General features: G+C 35.2%; 1 pseudogene; it reads left to right on the forward strand.

Annotated features, from left to right (window-relative positions):
• Positions 1-24,745, forward strand: part of LOC123990431 — a 179,207-nt pseudogene that overhangs the window by 18,021 nt on the left and 136,441 nt on the right.

Below are 24,745 nucleotides of genomic sequence, written 5' to 3' on the forward strand. Positions count from 1 at the left end.
GCACGAAATCTAAGGAAATCTCTAGATTTTGCTGGCCTGAAGTAGATTATATTGTGATAAACTGCAGGCCACAATACTTGCCTAGAGAGTTCTCAGCTACACTTTTTGTGGCTGTTTACAGACAGATGCTGGAACTAAGACCTCACTCAGTCAGCTGTATAAGGAAATAAGCAAACAGGAAACCACTCACCCAGAGGCGGCGCTCCTAGTGGCCGGAGACGTTAATGCAGGGAAACTTTCATCAGTTCTACCAAATCTCTATCAACATGTTAAATGCGCAACCAGAGGGAAAAAAAATTCTAGACCACCTGTACTCCACACACAGAGACGTGTATAAAGCTCCCCCTCACCCTCCATTTGGAAAATCAGACCACAACTCTATCCTCCTCATTCCTGCTTACAAGCAAAAATTAAAGCTGGAAGCACCAGTGACTCGGTCTATAAAAAAGTGGTCAGATGAAGCAGATGCTAAACTACAGGACTCTTTTGCTAGCACAGACTGGAATATGTTCTGGGATTCTTCCGATGACATTGAGGAATACACCACATCAGTCACTGGCTTCATCAATACGTGCATCGAGGACGTCGTCCCCGCAGTGACTGTACATACATACCCCAACCAGAAACCATGGATTACAGGCAACATTTTCACTGAGTTAAGGGTAGAGCTGCCGCTTTCAGGGTGCGGGACTCTAACCCGGAAGCTTACAAGAAATCCTGCTATGACCTTCGATGAACCATCAAACAGGCAAAACATCAATACAGTGCTAAGATTGACTCATACTACACTGGCTCTAACCCTCGTCGGACGTGGCAGGGCTTGCAAACTACTACAGACTACAAAGGGAAACCCAGACGTGAGCTGCCCAGTGACACGATCCTACCAGACGAGCTAAAACACTTCTATGCTCGCTTCGAGGCAAGCAACTCTGAGGCATGTATGAGAGCATCAGCTGTTCCAGATGACTGTGTGATCATGCGCTCCTCAGCCAATGTGATTAAGACAGGTCAACATTAACAAGGCCGCAGGACCAGACGAATTACCAGGACGTGTGCTCCGAGAATGTGCTGACCAACTGGCAGGTGTCTTCACTGACATTTTCAACATGTCCCTGATTGTGTCTGTAATACCAACATGCTTCAAGCAGACGACCATAGTCCCTGTGCCCAAGAACACAAAGGAAACCTGCCTATATGACTACAGACCCGTAGCACTCACGCCTGTAGCCATTAAGTGCTTTGAAAGGCTGGTCATGGCTCACATCAACACCATTATCCCAGAAACCCTAGACCCACTCCAATTTGCATACCGCCCAAACAGATCCACAGATGACGCCATATCTATTGCACTCCACACTGCCCTTTCCCATCTGGACAAAAGGAACACCTATGTGAGAATGCTATTCATTGACTACAGCTCAGATTTCAACACCATAGTGCCCTCAAAGCTCATCACTAAACTAAGGACTCTGGGACTAAACACCTCCCTCTGCAACTGGATCCTGGACTTCCTGACAGGTCGCCCCAAGGTTGGGAGGGTAGGTAACAACACATCTGCCACGCTGATACTCAACACTGGAGCCCCCCAGGGGTACATGCTCCGTCCCCTCCTGTACTCCCTGTTCACCCACGACTGCATGGCCAAGCACGACTCCAACACCATCATTAAGTTTGCAGATGACACAACAGTGGTAGGAGGTCAGATAACTGGCCAGGTGGTGCCAGAATAACAACCTATCCCTCAACATAACCAAGACTAAGGAGATGATTGTGGACTACAGGAAAAGGAGCACTGAGCACGTCCCCATTCTCATCGATGGGGCTGTAGTGGAGCAGGTTGAGAGCTTCAAGTTCCTTGGTGTCCACATTACCAACAAACTAGAATGGTCCAAACACACCAAGACAGTCGTGAAGAGGGCACGACAAAGCCAATTCCCCCTCAGGAAACTAAAAAGATTTGGCATGGGTCCTGAGATCCTCAAAAGGTTCTACAGCTGCAACATCGAGAGCATCCTGACCGGTTGCATCACTGCCTGGTACGGCAATTGCTCGGCCTCTGACCGCAAGGCACTACAGAGGGTAGTGCATACGGCCCAATAAATGACTGGGGCAAAGCTGCGTGCCATCCAGGACCTCTACACCAGGCGGTGTCAGAGGAAGGCCCTAAAAAGACCCCAGCCACCCCGGTCATAGACTGTTCTCTCTACTACCGCATGGCAAGCGGTACCGGAGTGCCAAGTCTAGGACCAAAAGGCTTCTCAACAGTTATAACCCCCAAGCCATAACACTTCTGAACAGGTAACCAATGGTTATCTGGACTATTTACATTGTGTGCCTCCCCCAACCCCTCTTTTACACTTCTGCTACTCTCTGTTTATCATATATGCACAGTTACTTTAACGATACCTACATGTACATGCTACCTCAATAAGCCTGATTAACAGGTGTCTGTATATAGCCTTGCTACTCTTATTTTCAAGTGTCTTTTTACTGTTGTTTTATTTCTTACTTACTTACACACACACACACACACACACACACACACACACACACACACACACACACACACACACACACACACACACACACACACACACACACACACACACACACACACACACACACACACACACACACACACACACACACACACACACACACACACACACACACACACACACACACAACCCACCAGAGCTACTATACTCCACTTTTAACTGTTCCATCTCAGCTTTGTTAGTGGGTTTATAACTGTGTGCTGCTCGTGCTGTAAAAATTAACTTCAGAAGTTACCTGACAGACTCTGTGTTTTAACGGTGTTAGTAGCTAAATCATCCAATCTGTAAAGATTAACTTCAGCAGTAGGGGAATGTGGCTCGTCAGGGGGTTTCCTCAGCAATAAAGCTCTTCATAAGACATCCCCTTTAAGAGGCAAGATAGGGAGTCTTTGGAAATTGAATTTGTAAGGTGTAAACCCCCCCTCCCTCCCAACCTCTCTCTCTCATTCTCTCTCTCTTGTGTGCTCTGTCGCTGTTTTCTCTCTCTCTCTCTCTCTCTCTCTCTCTCTCTCTCTCTCTCTCTCTCTCTCTCTCTCTCTCTCTCTCTCCCTCACAGTTTTACCTACAGTGTGCTGAGAACCATTAATTAACAGCATTCTGATTCTACTCTGTTTTCTCCCATGCTGGTTGAATCAACCTGGAAAAGGTGTACTCTGTGATAAGGGATTTTATTTCCTCAGCAGTCTTTCTTGTTAAAGACATCACAAAGGTTATTTTGTCTGCAACCATTCCTATAATAGCATCCTGATATCCCACATGCTGATTAAAACCTCTTTAGGCTAGGGGGCAGTATTTTGATATACGTGCCCAAAGTAAACTGCCTATTTCTCAGGCCCAGAAGATAAAATATACATATCATTCTCAGATTAGGATAGAAAACACTTTAAAGTTTCCAAAACTGTCAAAATATTGTCTGTGAGTATAACAGAACTGATATTGAAGGCGAAAACCTGAGGAAAATCCAACCCGGACGTGCTGTTCTTCCTGAAAGCTCTCAGTTCCATAGCCTGTCTTCGCTCCATTTAAAGGGATATCAACCAGATTCCTTTTCCTGTGGCTTCCCCATGGTGTGAACAGTGTTTAGACATAGTTTCAGGCTTTTATTCTGAAAAATGAGCGAGAATTATTACATCGCGTCAGTCAGATTTGTGCATGCGCGGGCGCCGGGAGCGAGACCTTTTCTCTCTCTCTCCTATTGAAAAGGCTACCGTCCGGTTATTCAATTATTTATTGTAAAAACAACCTGAGGATTATTAGAAACGTTTGACATGTTTCTACGAACTTTACGGATAATATTTGGAATTTTCTTCTGCCCATCATGACCACACTGTGGATTACTGAACAAAACACGCCATCCAAATGGAGGTATTTTGGATATGAAAATAATCTTTATCGAACAAAACTAACATTTAGTGTGTAACGAGGAGTCTCGTGAGTGCAAACATACGAAGATCATCAAATGTAAGTGATTAATTGTATTGCTTTTCTGACATTCGTGACCAATCTACTTTATCGCATGGTTTGCTTTCACCGTAAAGCTTTTTTAAAATCTGACACGCCGGCTGGATTAAAAAAACAAGTTAAGCTGTGTTTTGGTGTATTGCACTTGTGATTTCATGAAAATTAAATATTTTTTGTAATTTTATTTGAATTTGGCGCTCTGCAATTCAGCGGATGTTGACGAAAATGATCCCGCTAACGGGATCTGTGTGGCAAGAGTTAAGACACACAGGCTACTGTACTCTTCTGCTGCTGCTTCTGCTACTGTTGCAGAGAACCACTCTATTTCCCCCCGCGCTGGTTGAGACCACAGAGATCCTGTAATTCACTATTGTTGTATTTAATTGTGCGGTTGAGACATAGGCTACTGCTGCTGAGAACCGTTGTTTCATAGCACTCCGATTCCACTCTATTTAAGCATTGAGCACCAGACAGTCACAAAGGCCAGGCAGGCAGGAATATCCCCCTGACCGATTACCAAATTGTTTCTCTCTTCATACTGTATAGAACTGACAAGACTAGGATAGCTGACTAAGAAACTGTACAGAACAGACAAGACTAGGATAGCTGATGAACATACTGTATAGAACAGACAAGACTAGGATAGCTGATGAACGTACTGTATAGAACAGACAAGACTAGGATACCTCTCCCCCTCTCTCCTCTCTCTTTACCTCTCCGCCTCTCTCCCTCTCTCCCCCTCTCTCCTCTTTACCTCTCCTTTACCTCTCCCCTCTCTCCTCTCTCGTTACCTCTCCCCCTCTCTCCTCTCTCTTTACCTCTCCCCTCTCTCCTCTCTCTTTACCTCTCCCCCTCTCTCTCCTCTCTCTTTTTACCTCTACCCCCCTCTTTACCTCTCCCCCTCTCTCCTCTCTCTTTACCTCTCCCCCTCTCTCCTCTCTCTTTACCTCTCCCCCTCTCTCCTCTCTCTTTACCTCTCCCCCTCTCTCTCCTCTCTCTTTACCTCTCCCCCTCTCCTCTCTCTTTACCTCTCCCCCCCTCTCTTTACCTCTCTCTTCCTCTCTCCTCTCTCTTTACCTCTCCCCCTCCCCCCTCCTCTCTCTTTACCTCTCCCCCTCCTCCTCTCTCTCTCTCTCCTCTCTCTTTACCTCCCCCCCCTCTCCTCTCTCTTTACCTCTCCCCCTCTCTCTCTCTTTCTTCCCCCTCTCCCCCTCTCCCCCCTCCCTCTTTCTCTCCTCTCTCTTTACCTCTCCCCCTCTCTCTCTCTCTTTACCTCTCCCCCTCTCTCCTCTCTCTTTACCTCTCCCCTCTCTCCTCTCTCTTTACCTTTCCCCCTCTCTCCTCTCTCTTTACCTCTCCCCCTTTCTCCTCTCTCTTTACCTCTCCCCCTATCTCCCCCTCTCTCTTTACCTCTCCCCCTCTCTCCTCTCTGTTACCTCTCCCCTCTCTCCTCTCTCTTTACCTCTCCATCTCCCCATCTCTGCTCTCTCTCTTTACCTCTCCCCCTCTTCCTCGGTCCGTCTTCCTGACGTGTCTCTCTTCTGCTGTTCCTGCTAGGAGATGATGGCCAGTCTGATCAGCCAGACCCCAGACCACCCTGTCCCCTTTCTCATCAGTCACCTGCAGACCAAGCCAGGCAGCCCCGGCAAGCTGCACAGAATACTGCCGGGCTCCGCCGCTCTGTGGGCCCAGAGCGATGCAGGTAGGAGTGCAGACACAGATGCATGTACACGTACACGCCTACACTCATAAGCTCACGTAAACTCACAGGGCATGCACGTGTGAGCAATCGTGTACACACATACGCAGTACACGAAAAACGGTGTTGTTATAACTAACTTTGTTAGTAATGAGGTTCTATAGATGGGACACACAATTTAGTCCCATTCAAAATCCTATTTTTTCTAACCAATAACCCTTACCCTAACCTAACCTTAACCCCAAAACCTAACCTTAACCCTAAACCTAAACCTAGCTCCTAATCCTAAACCTAAACCTAAGTCTAACACTAAATCTAACCTTAACCCTAAACCTAGCTCCTAATCCTAAACCTAAACCTAAGTCTAACACTAAATCTAACCTTAACCCTAAACCTAAATCTAGCTCCTAATCCTAAACCTAAACCTAATTCTAACACTAATTTTAACCTTAACCCTAAATCCCCTAAAAATAGCATTTGATCTTATGGGGACCAACAAAATGTCCCCAGTTGCTGAAATGTGTGTTTGTTTACTATTCTTGTGGGGACTTCTGGTCCTCACACAAGTATAGTTAAACACGTCCACACAAACACACATTCCTAGTCATTGTGTGTACTACTGTTCCCGCGGTACCTTCTTCTCTCAGCAGAGAGTAAAGGAGGTCCTGACTTCAGGAGTTACCAGAAGCCCTGGCAGATCCACCCGAACAAAACCAAGAAATCCAAGAGTGACCTGGCAGTGTCTAACATCTCCCTTCCTTCAGCAGACTCTAAGTCCTGTGAGTATAGTATATATCTACTATATCTACCATAACATCTCCCTTCCTTCAGCAGACTCTATGTCCTGTGAGTATAGTATATATCTACTATATCTACCATAACATCTCCCTTCCTTCAGCAGACTCTAAGTCCTGTGAGTATAGTATATATCTACTATATCTACTATATCTACTATATCTACTATATCTACCATAACATCTCCCTTCCTTCAGCAGACTCTAAGTCCTGTGAGTATAGTATATATCTACTATATCTACTATATCTACTATATCTACCATAACATCTCCCTTCCTTCAGCAGACTCTAAGTCCTGTGAGTATAGTATATATCTACTATATCTACCATAACATCTCCCTTCCTTCAGCAGACTCTAAGTCCTGTGAGTATAGTATATATCTACTATATCTACCATAACATCTCCCTTCCTTCAGCAGACTCTAAGTCCTGTGAGTATAGTATATATCTACTATATCTACCATATATCTACCATAACATCTCCCTTCCTTCAGCAGACTCTAAGTCCTGTGAGTATAGTATATATCTACTATATCTACCATAACATCTCCCTTCCTTCAGCAGACTCTAAGTCCTGTGAGTATAGTATATATCTACTATATCTACCATAACATCTCCCTTCCTTCAGCAGACTCTAAGTCCTGTGAGTATAGTATATATCTACTATATCTACCATAACATCTCCCTTCCTTCAGCAGACTCTAATCCTGTGAGTATAGTATATATCTACTATATCTACCATAACATCTCCCTTCCTTCAGCAGACTCTAAGTCCTGTGAGTATAGTATATATCTACTATATCTACCATAACATCTCCCTTCCTTCAGCAGACTCTAAGTCCTGTGAGTATAGTATATATCTATCTACCATATCTACTATAACCATAACATCTCCCTTCCTTCAGCAGACTCTAAGTCCTGTGAGTATAGTATATATCTACTATATCTACCATAACATCTCCCTTCCTTCAGCAGACTCTAAGTCCTGTGAGTATAGTATATATCTACTATATCTACCATAACATCTCCCTTCCTTCAGCAGACTCTAAGTCCTGTGAGTATAGTATATATCTACTATATCTACCATATCTACTATATCTACCATAACATCTCCCTTCCTTCAGCAGACTCTAAGTCCTGTGAGTATAGTATATATCTACTATATCTACCATAACATCTCCCTTCCTTCAGCAGACTCTAAGTCCTGTGAGTATAGTATATATCTACTATATCTACCATAACATCTCCCTTCCTTCAGCAGACTCTAAGTCCTGTGAGTATAGTATATATCTACTATATCTACCATAACATCTCCCTTCCTTCAGCAGACTCTAAGTCCTGTGAGTATAGTATATATCTACTATATCTACCATAACATCTCCTCCTTCAGCAGACTCTAAGTCCTGTGAGTATAGTATATATCTACTATATCTACCATAACATCTCCTTCCTTCAGCAGACTCTAAGTCCTGTGAGTATAGTATATATCTACTATATCTACCATAACATCTCCCTTCCTTCAGCAGACTCTAAGTCCTGTGAGTATAGTATATATCTACTATATCTACCATAACATCTCCCTTCCTTCAGCAGACTCTAAGTCCTGTGAGTATAGTATATATCTACTATATCTACCATAACATCTCCCTTCCTTCAGCAGACTCTAAGTCCTGTGAGTATAGTATATATCTACTATATCTACCATAACATCTCCCTTCCTTCAGCAGACTCTAAGTCCTGTGAGTATAGTATATATCTACTATATCTACCATAACATCTCCCTTCCTTCAGCAGACTCTAAGTCCTGTGAGTATAGTATATATCTACTATATCTACCATAACATCTCCCTTCCTTCAGCAGACTCTAAGTCCTGTGAGTATAGTATATATCTACTATATCTACCATAACATCTCCCTTCCTTCAGCAGACTCTAAGTCCTGTGAGTATAGTATATATCTACTATATCTACCATATCTACTAGATCTACTATATCTACTATATCTACCATAACATCTCCCTTCCTTCAGCAGACTCTAAGTCCTGTGAGTATAGTATATATCTACTATATCTACCATAACATCTCCCTTCCTTCAGCAGACTCTAAGTCCTGTGAGTATAGTATATATCTACTATATCTACCATAACATCTCCCTTCCTTCAGCAGACTCTAAGTCCTGTGAGTATAGTATATCTACTATATCTACCATAACATCTCCCTTCCTTCAGCAGACTCTAAGTCCTGTGAGTATAGTATATATCTACTATATCTACCATAACATCTCCCTTCCTTCAGCAGACTCTAAGTCCTGTGAGTATAGTATATAGTATATATCTACTATATCTACCATAACATCTCCCTTCCTTCAGCAGACTCTAAGTCCTGTGAGTATAGTATATATCTACTATATCTACCATAACATCTCCCTTCCTTCAGCAGACTCTAAGTCCTGTGAGTATAGTATATATCTACTATATCTACCATAACATCTCCCTTCCTTCAGCAGACTCTAAGTCCTGTGAGTATAGTATATATCTACTATATCTACCATAACATCTCCCTTCCTTCAGCAGACTCTAAGTCCTGTGAGTATAGTATATATCTACTATATCTACCATAACATCTCCCTTCCTTCAGCAGACTCTAAGTCCTGTGAGTATAGTATATATCTACTATATCTACCATAACATCTCCCTTCCTTCAGCAGACTCTAAGTCCTGTGAGTATAGTATATATCTACTATATCTACTATATCTACTATATATACTATATCTACTATATATACCATATCTACTAGATCTACTAGATCTACCATATCTACTATATCTACTATATCTACTATATCTACTATATCTACTATATATAGCATATCTACTGTGTTATCTACTATATATACCATATCTACTATATCTACTATATCTACTATATATACCATATCTACTATATCTACTATATATACCATATCTACTATATCTACTATATATATACCATATCTACTATATCTACTATATCTACTATATCTACTATATCTACTATATATACCATATCTACTATATCTACTATATATACTATATCTACTATATCTACTATATATACCATATCTACTATATCTACTATATATATACCATATCTACTATATCTACTATATATACTAAATCTACTATATCTACTATATATACCATATCTACTATATCTACTATATATATACCATATCTACTATATCTACTATATATAGCATATCTACTATATCTACTATATCTACTATATCTACTATATCTACTATATCTACTATATATACCATATCTACTATATCTACTATATCTACTATATCTACTATATCTACTATATATACCATATCTACTATATCTACTATATATACTATATCTACTATATCTACTATATATACCATATCTACTATATCTACTATATATATACCATATCTACTATATCTACTATATATAGCATATCTACTATATATACCATATCTACTATATCTACTATATCTACTATATCTACTATATCTACTATATATACCATATCTACTATATCTACTATATCTACTATATATACCATATCTACTATATCTACTATATATATACCATATCTACTATATCTACTATATATACTATATCTACTATATCTACTATATATACCATATCTACTATATCTACTATATATATACCATATCTACTATATCTACTATATATAGCATATCTACTATATCTACTATATCTACTATATCTACTATATCTACTATATCTACTATATCTACTATATATACCATATCTACTATATCTACTATATCTACTATATCTACTATATCTACTATATCTACTATATCTACTATATATACCATATCTACTAGATCTACTAGATCTACCATATCTACTATATCTACTATATCTACTATATATACCATATCTACTATATCTACTATATCTACTATATCTACTATATCTACTATATATACCATATCTACTATATCTACTATATATACCATATCTACTATATCTACTATATATATACCATATCTACTATATCTACTATATCTACTATATCTACTATATCTACTATATATACCATATCTACTATATCTACTATATATACTATATCTACTATATCTACTATATCTACTATATCTACTATATCTACTATATCTACTATATCTACTATATATACCATATCTACTATATCTACTATATCTACTATATATACCATATCTACTATATCTACTATATATATACCATATCTACTATATCTACTATATATACTATATCTACTATATCTACTATATATACCATATCTACTATATCTACTATATATATACCATATCTACTATATCTACTATATATAGCATATCTACTATATCTACTATATCTACTATATCTACTATATCTACTATATCTACTATATATACCATATCTACTATATCTACTATATCTACTATATCTACTATATCTACTATATATACCATATCTACTATATCTACTATATATACTATATCTACTATATCTACTATATATACCATATCTACTATATCTACTATATATATACCATATCTACTATATCTACTATATATAGCATATCTACTATATATACCATATCTACTATATCTACTATATCTACTATATCTACTATATCTACTATATATACCATATCTACTATATCTACTATATCTACTATATATAGCATATCTACTATATCTACTATATCTACTATATCTACTATATCTACTATATCTACTATATCTACTATATCTACTATATCTACTATATATACCATATCTACTATATCTACTATATCTACTATATCTACCATATCTACTATATCTACTATATCTACTGTATCTACTAGATCTACTAGATCTACCATATCTACTATATCTACTATATCTACTATATATACCATATCTACTATATCTACTATATATACTATATCTACTATATCTACTATATATACCATATCTACTATATCTACTATATATATACCATATCTACTATATCTACTATATATACTATATCTACTATATCTACTATATATACCATATCTACTATATCTACTATATATATACCATATCTACTATATCTACTATATATAGCATATCTACTATATCTACTATATCTACTATATCTACTATATCTACTATATCTACTATATCTACTATATCTACTATATATACCATATCTACTAGATCTACTAGATCTACCATATCTACTATATCTACTATATCTACTATATATACCATATCTACTATATCTACTATATCTACTATATATACCATATCTACTATATCTACTATATCTACTATATATACCATATCTACTAGATCTACTATATCTACTATATCTACTATATCTACTATATATACCATATCTACTATATCTACTATATATACCATATCTACTATATATACTATATCTACTATATCTACTATATATACCATATCTACTATATCTACTATATCTACTATATATACCATATCTACTATATCTACTATATCTACTATATATACCATATCTACTAGATCTACTATATCTACTATATCTACTATATCTACTAGATCTACTATATATACTATATATAGCATATCTACTATATCTACTATATATATACCATATCTACTATATCTACTATATATATAGCATATCTACTATATCTACTATATATATACCATATCTACTATATCTACTATATATATACCATATCTACTATATCTACTATATATATACCATATCTACTATATCTACTATATCTACTATATATACCATATCTACTAGATCTACTATATCTACTATATATAGCATATCTACTATATCTACTATATATACTATATCTACTATATCTACTATATATAGCATATCTACTATATCTACTATATCTACTATATATACTATATCTACTATATCTACTATATATACCATATCTACTATATCTACTATATCTACTATATATAGCATATCTACTATATCTACTATATCTACTATATCTACTATATATACCATATCTACTATATCTACTATATCTACTATATATACTATATCTACTATATCTACTATATCTACTATATCTACTATATATAGCATATCTACTATATCTACTATATCTACTATATATAGCATATCTACTATATCTACTATATCTACTATATATAGCATATCTACTATATCTACTATATCTACTATATCTACTATATATATACCATATCTACTATATCTACTATATCTACTATATATACCATATCTACTAGATCTACTATATCTACTATATATAGCATATCTACTAGATCTACTATATCTACTATATATAGCATATCTACTATATCTACTATATATACTATATCTACTATATCTACTATATATAGCATATCTACTATATCTACTATATCTACTATATATACTATATCTACTATATATAGCATATCTACTATATCTACTATATCTACTATATCTACTATATCTACTATATCTACTATATCTACTATATCTACTGTGTATACTATATCTACTATATATACCATATCTACTATATCTACTATATCTACTATATCTACTATATATACCATATCTACTATATCTACTATATCTACTATATATACCATATCTACTATATCTACTATATCTACTGTGTATACTATATCTACTATATCTACTATATATACTATATCTACTATATATACTATATCTACTATATCTACTATATCTGCTATATGTACTATATATACCATATCTACTATATCTACTATATATACTATATCTACTATATATCCTATATCTACTGTATCTACTATATCTACTATATCTACTATATATAGCATATCTACTATATCTACTATATATACCATATCTACTATATATACCATATCTACTATATCTACTGTGTATACTATATATACTATATCTACTATATATACTATATCTACTATATATACTATATCTACTATATCTACTATATCTACTATATCTACTATATGTACTATATATACCATATCTACTATATCTACTATATATATACTATATCTACTATATATCCTATATCTACTGTATCTACTATATCTACTATATCTACTATATCTACTATATATAGCATATCTACTATATCTACTATATATACCATATCTACTATATATACCATATCTACTATATCTACTGTGTATACTATATATACTATATCTACTATATATACTATATCTACTATATATACTATATCTACTATATCTACTATATGTACTATATATACCATATCTACTATATCTACTATATATACTATATCTACTATATATCCTATATCTACTGTATCTACTATATCTACTTTATCTACTATATCTACTGTGTATACTATATATACCATATCTACTATATCTACTATATATATATACCATATCTACTATATCTACTATATCTACTATATATACCATATCTACTAGATCTACTATATCTACTATATATAGCATATCTACTATATCTACTATATATACTATATCTACTATATCTACTATATATAGCATATCTACTATATCTACTATATCTACTATATATACTATATCTACTATATCTACTATATATACCATATCTACTATATCTACTATATCTACTATATATATCATATCTACTATATCTACTATATCTACTATATCTACTATATATAGCATATCTACTATATCTACTATATCTACTATATCTACTATATCTACTATATCTACTATATCTACTATATCTACTATATCTACTATATATAGCATATCTACTATATCTACTATATCTACTATATCTACTATATATAGCATATCTACTATATCTACTATATCTACTATATCTACTATATATAGCATATCTACTATATCTACTAGATCTACTATATCTACTATATCTACTATATCTACTATATCTACTGTGTATACTATATCTACTATATATACCATATCTACTATATCTACTATATCTACTATATCTACTATATATACCATATCTACTATATCTACTATATCTACTATATATACCATATCTACTATATCTACTATATCTACTGTGTATACTATATATACTATATCTACTATATCTACTATATATACTATATCTACTATATATACTATATCTACTATATCTACTATATCTACTATATGTACTATATATACCATATCTACTATATCTACTATATATACTATATCTACTATATCTACTATATATACTATATCTACTATATCTACTATATATACCATATCTACTATATCTACTATATCTACTATATATAGCATATCTACTATATCTACTATATCTACTATATCTACTATATCTACTATATATAGCATATCTACTATATCTACTATATCTACTATATATACTATATCTACTATATCTACTATATCTACTATATCTACTATATATAGCATATCTACTATATCTACTATATCTACTATATCTACTATATCTACTATATATAGCATATCTACTATATCTACTATATCTACTATATCTACTATATATAGCATATCTACTATATCTACTAGATCTACTATATCTACTATATCTACTATATCTACTATATCTACTGTGTATACTATATCTACTATATATACCATATCTACTATATCTACTATATCTACTATATCTACTATATATACCATATCTACTATATCTACTATATCTACTATATATACCATATCTACTATATCTACTATATCTACTGTGTATACTATATATACTATATCTACTATATCTACTATATATACTATATCTACTATATATACTATATCTACTATATCTACTATATCTACTATATATACCATATCTACTATATCTACTATATATACTATATCTACTATATATCCTATATCTACTGTATCTACTATATCTACTATATCTACTATATATAGCATATCTACTATATCTACTATATATACCATATCTACTATATATACCATATCTACTATATCTACTGTGTATACTATATATACTATATCTACTATATCTACTATATATACTATATCTACTATATATACTATATCTACTATATCTACTATATCTACTATATGTACTATATATACCATATCTACTATATCTACTATATATACTATATCTACTATATATCCTATATCTACTGTATCTACTATATCTACTATATCTACTGTGTATACTATATATACTATATCTACTATATCTACTATATATACCATATCTACTATATCTACTATATCTACTATATCTACTATATATACCATATCTACTATATCTACTATATCTACTATATCTACTATATCTACTATACTATATCTACTATATGTACTATATGTACTATATGTACTATATCTACTATATCAACTATATCTACTGTATCTACTATATATACCATATCTACTATATATACCATATACTCTATATACCATATCTACTATATCTACTATATCTACTATATCTACTATATATACCATATCTACTATATCTACTATATCTACTATATCTACTATATCTACTATACTATATCTACTATATGTACTATATGTACTATATCTACTATATCTACTATATCAACTATATCTACTGTATCTACTATATATACCATATACTCTATACACCATATCTACTATATATACTATATCTACTATATCTACTATATATACTATATATACTATATCTACTATTTATACTATATCTACTATATATACCCTATCTACTATATCTACTATATCTCCTATATCTATATCACGCCTTGGTCATTGTATTTTGTGTTTTCGTTATATATTTGGTCAGGCCAGGGTGTGACATGGGTTTATGTTGTTGTATTTCGTATTGGGGTTTTTGTATTATTGGGATTGCGGCTGAGTAGGGGTGTTGTATGGGCTTGGCTGCCTGAGGCGGTTCTCAATCAGAGTCAGGTGATTCTCGTTGTCTCTGATTGGGAACCGTATTTAGGTAGCCTGGTTTCGCTTTGTATTTTGTGGGTGATTGTTCCTGTCTCTGTGTAGTTTCACCAGATAGGCTGTAATAGGTTTCACGTTCCGTTTGTTGTTTTGTATTTTGTAATAGTTATTTCATGTGTCGCTTTTTCCAATAAAGTCACGAGTAACTACCACGCTGCATTTCGGTCCGACTCTCTTTCGACAAACGAAGAACGCCGTTACAATCTACTATACTATATCTACTATATCTACTATATATACTATATATACTATATCTACTATATATACTATATATACTATATCTATTATATATACTATATCTACTATACTATATCTACTATATCTACTATATATACTATATCTACTATATCTACTATACTATATCTACTATATATACTATATATACTATATCTACTATATATACTATATCTACTATACTATATCTACTATATATACTATATATACTATATATACTATATCTACTATACTATATCTACTATATATACTATATCTACTATATATACTATATCTACTATACTATATCTACTATATGTACTATATCTACTATATCTACTATACTATATCTACTATATCTACTATATCTACTATATATACTATATCTACTATACTATATCTACTATATATACTATATCTACTATATATATTTTACATTTACATTTAAGTCATTTAGCAGACGCTCTTATCCAGAGCGACTTACAAATTGGTGCATTCACCTTATGACATCCAGTGGGACAGTCACTTAACAATAGTGCATCTAAAACTTAGGGGGTGGGGTGAGAGGGATTACTTAACCTATCCTAGGTATTCCTTAAAGAGGTGGGGTTTCAGGTGTCTCCGGAAGGTGGTGATTGACTCCGCTGTCCTGGCGTCGTGAGGGAGTTTGTTCCACCATTGGGGGCCAGGGCAGCGAACAGTTTTGACTGGGCTGAGCGGGAGCTGTACTTCCTCAGTGGTAGGGAGGCGAGCAGGCCAGAGGTGGATGAACGCAGTGCCCTTGTTTGGGTGTAGGGCCTGATCAGAGCCTGGAGGTACTGAGGTGCCGTTCCCCTCACAGCTCCGTAGGCAAGCACCATGGTCTTGTAGCGGATGCGAGCTTCAACTGGAAGCCAGTGGAGAGAACGGAGGAGCGGGGTGACGTGAGAGAACTTGGGAAGGTTGAACACCAGACGGGCTGCGGCGTTCTGGATGAGTTGAAGGGTTTAATGGCACAGGCAGGAGCCCAGCCAACAGCGAGTTGCAGTAATCCAGACGGGAGATGACAAGTGCCTGGATTAGGACCTGCGCCGCTTCCTGTGTGAGGCAGGGTCGTACTCTGCGGATGTTGTAGAGCATGAACCTACAGGAACGGGCCACCGCCTTGATGTTAGTTGAGAACGACAGGGTGTTGTCCAGGATCACGCCAAGGTTCTTGGCGCTCTGGGAGGAGGACACAATGGAGTTGTCAACCGTGATGGCGAGATCATGGAACGGGCAGTCCTTCCCCGGGAGGAAGAGCAGCTCCGTCTTGCCGAGGTTCAGCTTGAGGTGGTGATCCGTCATCCACACTGATATGTCTGCCAGACATGCAGAGATGCGATTCGCCACCTGGTCATCAGAAGGGGGAAAGGAGAAGATTAATTGTGTGTCGTCTGCATAGCAATGATAAGAGAGACCATGTGAGGTTATGACAGAGCCAAGTGACTTGGTGTATAGCGAGAATAGGAGAGGGCCAAGAACAGAGCCCTGGGGGACACCAGTGGTGAGAGCGCGTGGTGAGGAGACAGATTCTCGCCACGCCACCTGGTAGGAGCGACCTGTCAGGTAGGACGCAATCCAAGCGTGGGCCGCGCCGGAGATGCCCAACTCGGAGAGGGTGGAGAGGAGGATCTGATGGTTCACAGTATCGAAGGCAGCCGATAGATCTAGAAGGATGAGAGCAGAGGAGAGAGAGTTAGCTTTAGCAGTGCGGAGCGCCTCCGTGATACAGAGGAGAGCAGTCTCAGTTGAATGACTAGTCTTGAAACCTGACTGATTTGGATCAAGAAGGTCATTCAGAGAGAGATAGCGGGAGAGCTGGCCAAGGACAGCACGTTCAAGAGTTTTGGAGAGAAAAGAAAGAAGGGATACTGGTCTGTAATTGTTGACATCGGAGGGATCGAGTGTAGGTTTTTTCAGAAGGGGTGCAACTCTCGCTCTCTTGAAGACGGAAGGGACGTAGCCAACGGTCAGGGATGAGTTGATGAGCGAGGTGAGGTAAGGGAGAAGGTCTCCGGAAATGGTCTGGAGAAGAGAGGAGGGGATAGGGTCAAGCGGGCAGGTTGTTGGGCGGCCGGCCGTCACAAGACGCGAGATTTCATCTGGAGAGAGAGGGAGAAAGAGGTCAGAGCACAGGGTAGGGCAGTGTGAGCAGAACCAGCAGTGTCGTTTGACTTAGCAAACGAGGATCGGATGTCGTCGACCTTCTTTTCAAAATGGTTGACGAAGTCATCTGCAGAGAGGGAGGAGGGGGGAGGGGGCGGAGGATTCAGGAGAGAGGAGAAGGTGGCAAAGAGCTTCCTAGGGTTAGAGGCAGCAGCTTGGAATTTAGCGTGGTAGAAAGTGGCTTTAGCAGCAGAGACAGAGGAGGAAAATGTAGAGAGGAGGGAGTGAAAGGATGCCAGGTCCGCAGGGAGGCGAGTTTTCCTCCATTTCCGCTCGGCTGCCCGGAGCCCTGTTCTGTGAGCTCGCAATGAGTCATCGAGCCACGGAGCGGGAGGGGAGGACCGAGCCGGCCTGGAGGATAGGGGACATAGAGAGTCAAGGGATGCAGAGAGGGAGGAGAGGAGGGTTGAGGAGGCAGAATCAGGAGATAGGTGGGAGAAGGTTTGAGCGGAGGGAAGAGATGATAGGATGGAAGAGGAGAGAGTAGCGGGGGAGAGAGAGCGAAGGTTGGGACGGCGCGATACCATCCGAGTAGGGGCAGTGTGGGAGGTGTTGGATGAGAGCGAGAGGGAAAAGGATACAAGGCAGTGGTCGGAGACTTGGAGGGGAGTTGCAATGAGGTTAGTGGAAGAACAGCATCTAGTAAAGATGAGGTCGAGCGTATTGCCTGCCTTGTGAGTAGGGGGGAAGGTGAGAGGGTGAGGTCAAAAGAGGAGAGGAGTGGAAAGAAGGAGGCAGAGAGGAAAGAGTCAAAGGTAGACGTGGGGAGGTTAAAGTCGCCCAGAACTGTGAGAGGTGAGCCGTCCTCAGGAAAGGAGCTTATCAAGGCATCAAGCTCATTGATGAACTCTCCGAGGGAACCTGGAGGGCGATAAATGATAAGGATGTTAAGCTTGAAAGGGCTAGTAACTGTGACAGCATGGAATTCAAAGGAGGCGATAGACAGATGGGTAAGGGGAGAAAGAGAGAATGACCACTTGGGAGAGATGAGGATCCCGGTGCCACCACCCCGCTGACCAGACGCTCTCGGGGTGTGCGAGAACACGTGGGCGGACGAAGAGAGAGCAGTAGGAGTAGCAGTGTTGTCTGTGGTGATCCATGTTTCCGTCAGGGCCAAGAAGTCGAGGGACTGGAGGGAGGCATAGGCTGAGATGAACTCTGCCTTGTTGACCGCAGATTGGCAGTTCCAGAGGCTACCGGAGACCTGGAACTCCACGTGGGTCGTGCGCGCTGGGACCACCAAAGTAGGGTGGCCGCGGCCACGCGGTGAGGAGCGTTTGTATGGTCTGTGCAGAGAGGAGAGAACAGGGATAAACCGACACATAGTTGACAGGCTACAGAAGAGGCTACGCTAATGCAAAGGAGATTGGAATGACAAGTGGACTACACGTCTCGAATGTTCAGAAAGTTAAGCTACGTAGCAAGAATCTTATTGACTAAAATGATTAAAATGATACAGTACTGCTGAAGTAGGCTAGCTGGCAGTGGCTGCGTTGTTGACACTACACTAATCAAGTCGTTCCGTTGAGTGTAATAGTTTCTGTAGTGTTGCTATTCGGGGGCTAGCAGGCTAGCTAGCAGTGTTGTTTACGTTACGTTGCGTTAAAAGAACGACAATAGATGGCTAGCGAACCTAGAAAATCGCTCTAGACTACACAATTATCTTTGATACAAAGACGGCTATGTAGCTAGCTAAGTAGCTAGCTACGATCAAACAAATCAAACCGTTGTACTGTAATGAAAATGAAGTGAAAATGTGATACAACCTGTGAATGCGACCGGGTAGTTGAGTTCTATACAGAAGACGTTGGCTAGCGTTGGCTAGCTGTTGGCTAGCTAGCAGAGTCACCTACGTTAAGGACGACAAATAGCTGGCTAGCTAACCTCGGTAAATTAAGATAATCACTCTAAGACTACACACTCTAAACCTAAACAACACAATTATCTTGGATACGATGATACGATGATACGAAGACAGCAAAGACAGCTATGTAGCTAGCTAACACTAAACTAATCAAGTCGTTCAGTTGAGTGTAACAGTTTCTCCAGTGCAGCTAATCAGTGGACGTTAGCTAGCTGGCTAGTGAAGACTACGTTAGGACGGCGAAATACGATAATTACGCAATTATCTTTGATACAAAGACGGCTATGTAGCTAGCTGAGAAGAAATTGCTAAGATAAGACAAATCAAACCGTTGTGATATAATGAAATATAATGAAAAAGTTATACTACCCGTTGGAGCGACGTGCAGATGCGACCACTCGCTCCAACCGGAACCACAATATATACTATATCTACTATACTATATCTACTATATGTACTATATCTACTATATCTACTATATGTACTATATCTACTATATATACTATATCTACTATACTATATCTACTATATATACTATATCTACTATATATACTATATCTACTATATATACTATATATACTATATCTACTATACTATATCTACTATATCTACTACATCTACTATATCTACTATATCTACTACATCTACTACATCTACTATATATACTATATATACTATATCTACTATACTATATCTACTATATCTACTATATCTACTATATCTACTATATCTACTATACTATATATACTATATATACTATATCTACTACATCTACTATATCTACTATATCTACTATATATAGCATATCTACTATATCTACTATATCTACTATATCTACTATATCTACTATATATAGCATATCTACTATATCTACTATATCTAGTATATCTACTATATATAGCATATCTACTATATCACTATATCTACTATATCTACTATATATAGTATATATCTACTATATCTACTAGATCTCCCTATATTACTAGATCTACTGTGAGTATAGTATATATCTACTATATCTACTATATATCTACTATATCTACTATATCTACTATATCTACTATATATAGCATATCTCCCTATCCTTACTATATCTACTATATATATATCCTATATCTACTATATCTACTATATCTAACTATATATATCTACTATATCTACTATATATACTATATCTACTATATCTACTATATCTACTATATCTACTATATATAGCATATCTACTATATCTACTATATCTACTATATCTACTATATCTACCATATCTCCCTTCCTTATCTACTGTGAGTATACTATATCTACTATATCTACTATATCTACTATATCTCAGTGTACTCTATATCTACTATATATACCATATCTACTATATCTACTATATCTACTATATCTCCTATCAGCTATACTACCATATCTACTATATCTACTATATCTACTATATCTACCATATATCTACTATATCTACTATATCTCTAGTCCTGTGTATACTATATATCTACTATATCTACTATATCTACTATATATAGCATACTACTATATCTACTATATCTATATATCTACTATATCTACTATATCTACTATATCTACCATATCTACTATATCTACTATATCTACATAACATCTCCCTTCCTTCAGCAGATCCTATATAGTACTATATCTACTATATCTACTATATCTACTATATCTACCATATCTACTATATCTACTATATCTACTATATCTACTATATATAGCATATCTACTATATCTACTATATCTACTATATCTACTATATCTACTATATCTACTATATCTACTATATCTACTATATCTACTATATCTACTATATCTACTATATCTACTATATCTACTATATCTACTATATCTACTATATCTACTATATCTACTATATCTACTATATCTACTATATCTACTATATCTACTATATCTACTATATCTACTATATCTACTATATCTACTATATATATATCTACTATATCTACTATATATACTATATCTACTATATCTACTATATCTACTATATCTACTGTATATACCATATCTACTATATCTACTATATCTACTATATCTACATATCTACTATATCTACTATATCTACTATATCTACTATATCTACTATATCTACTATATCTACTATATCTACTATATCTACTATATCTACTATATCTACTATATCTACTATATCTACTATATATACTATATCTACTATATCTATATCTACTATATCTACTGTATATACTATATCTACTATATCTACTATATCTACTATATATACTATATCTACTATATATACTATATCTACTATATCTACTATATCTACTATATATATATCTACTATATCTACTATATCTACTATATCTACTGTATATACTATATATACTATATCTACTATATCTACTATATCTACTATATCTACTATATCTACTATATCTACTATATCTACTATATCTACTATATGTACTGTATATACCATATCTACTATATCTACTATATCTACTATATCTACTATATCTACTATATCTACTATATCTACTATATCTACTATATATACCATATCTACTATATCTACTATATCTACTATATCTACTATATCTACTATATCTACTATATCTACTATATCTACTATATCTACTATATATATATATACTATATCTACTATATCTACTATATCTACTATATATACTATATCTACTATATCTACTATATCTACTATATCTACTATATCTACTATATCTACTATATCTACTATATCTACTATATCTACTATATCTACTATATACTATATCTACTATATCTACTATATCTACTATATCTACTATATCTACTATATCTACTATATCTACTATATCTACTATATCTACTATATCTACTATATCTACTATATCTACTATATCTACCATATCTACTATATCTACTGTATATACTATATCTACTATATCTACTATATCTACTATATCTACTATATCTACTATATCTACTATATCTACTATATCTACTATATCTACTATATCTACTATATCTACTATATCTACTATATATACTATATCTACTATATCTACTATATCTACTATATCTACCATATCTACTATATCTACTATATCTACTATATATACCATATCTACTATATCTACTATATCTACCATATCTACTATATGTACTATATCTACTATATATACCATATCTACTATATGTACTATATCTACTATATCTACTGTATCTACTATATCTACTATATCTACTAGATCTACTATATCTACTATATCTACTATATCTACTATATATATCATATCTACTATATCTACTATATCTACTATATCTACTATATATACTATATCTACTATATCTACTATATCTACTATATCTACTATATCTACTATATCTACTATATCTACTATATCTACTATATCTACTATATCTACTATATCTACTATATCTACTATATCTACTATATCTACTATATCTACTATATATACTATATCTACTATATCTACTATATCTACTATATCTACTATATCTACTATATCTACTATATATACTATATATACTATATCTACTATATCTACTATATCTACTATATCTACTATATCTACTATATATACTATATCTACTATATCTACTATATATACCATATCTACTATATCTACTATATCTACTATATCTACTATATCTACTATATCTACTATATCTACTATATCTACTATATATACTATATCTACTATATCTACTATATCTACTATATATACTATATCTACTATATCTACTATATCTACTATATATACTATATCTACTATATATACTATATCTACTATATCTACTATATATACTATATCTACTATATCTACTATATCTACTATATCTACTATATATACTATATCTACTATATCTACTATATCTACTATATCTACTATATCTACTATATCTACTATATCTACTATATACTATATATACTATATATCTACTATATCTACTATATCTACTATATCTACTATATCTACTATATATAGCATATCTACTATATCTACTATATATACCATATCTACTATATCTACTATATCTACT

Source organism: Oncorhynchus gorbuscha, linkage group LG12 (genome assembly GCF_021184085.1).
Source record: "Oncorhynchus gorbuscha isolate QuinsamMale2020 ecotype Even-year linkage group LG12, OgorEven_v1.0, whole genome shotgun sequence".
NCBI lineage: Eukaryota > Metazoa > Chordata > Actinopteri > Salmoniformes > Salmonidae > Oncorhynchus > Oncorhynchus gorbuscha.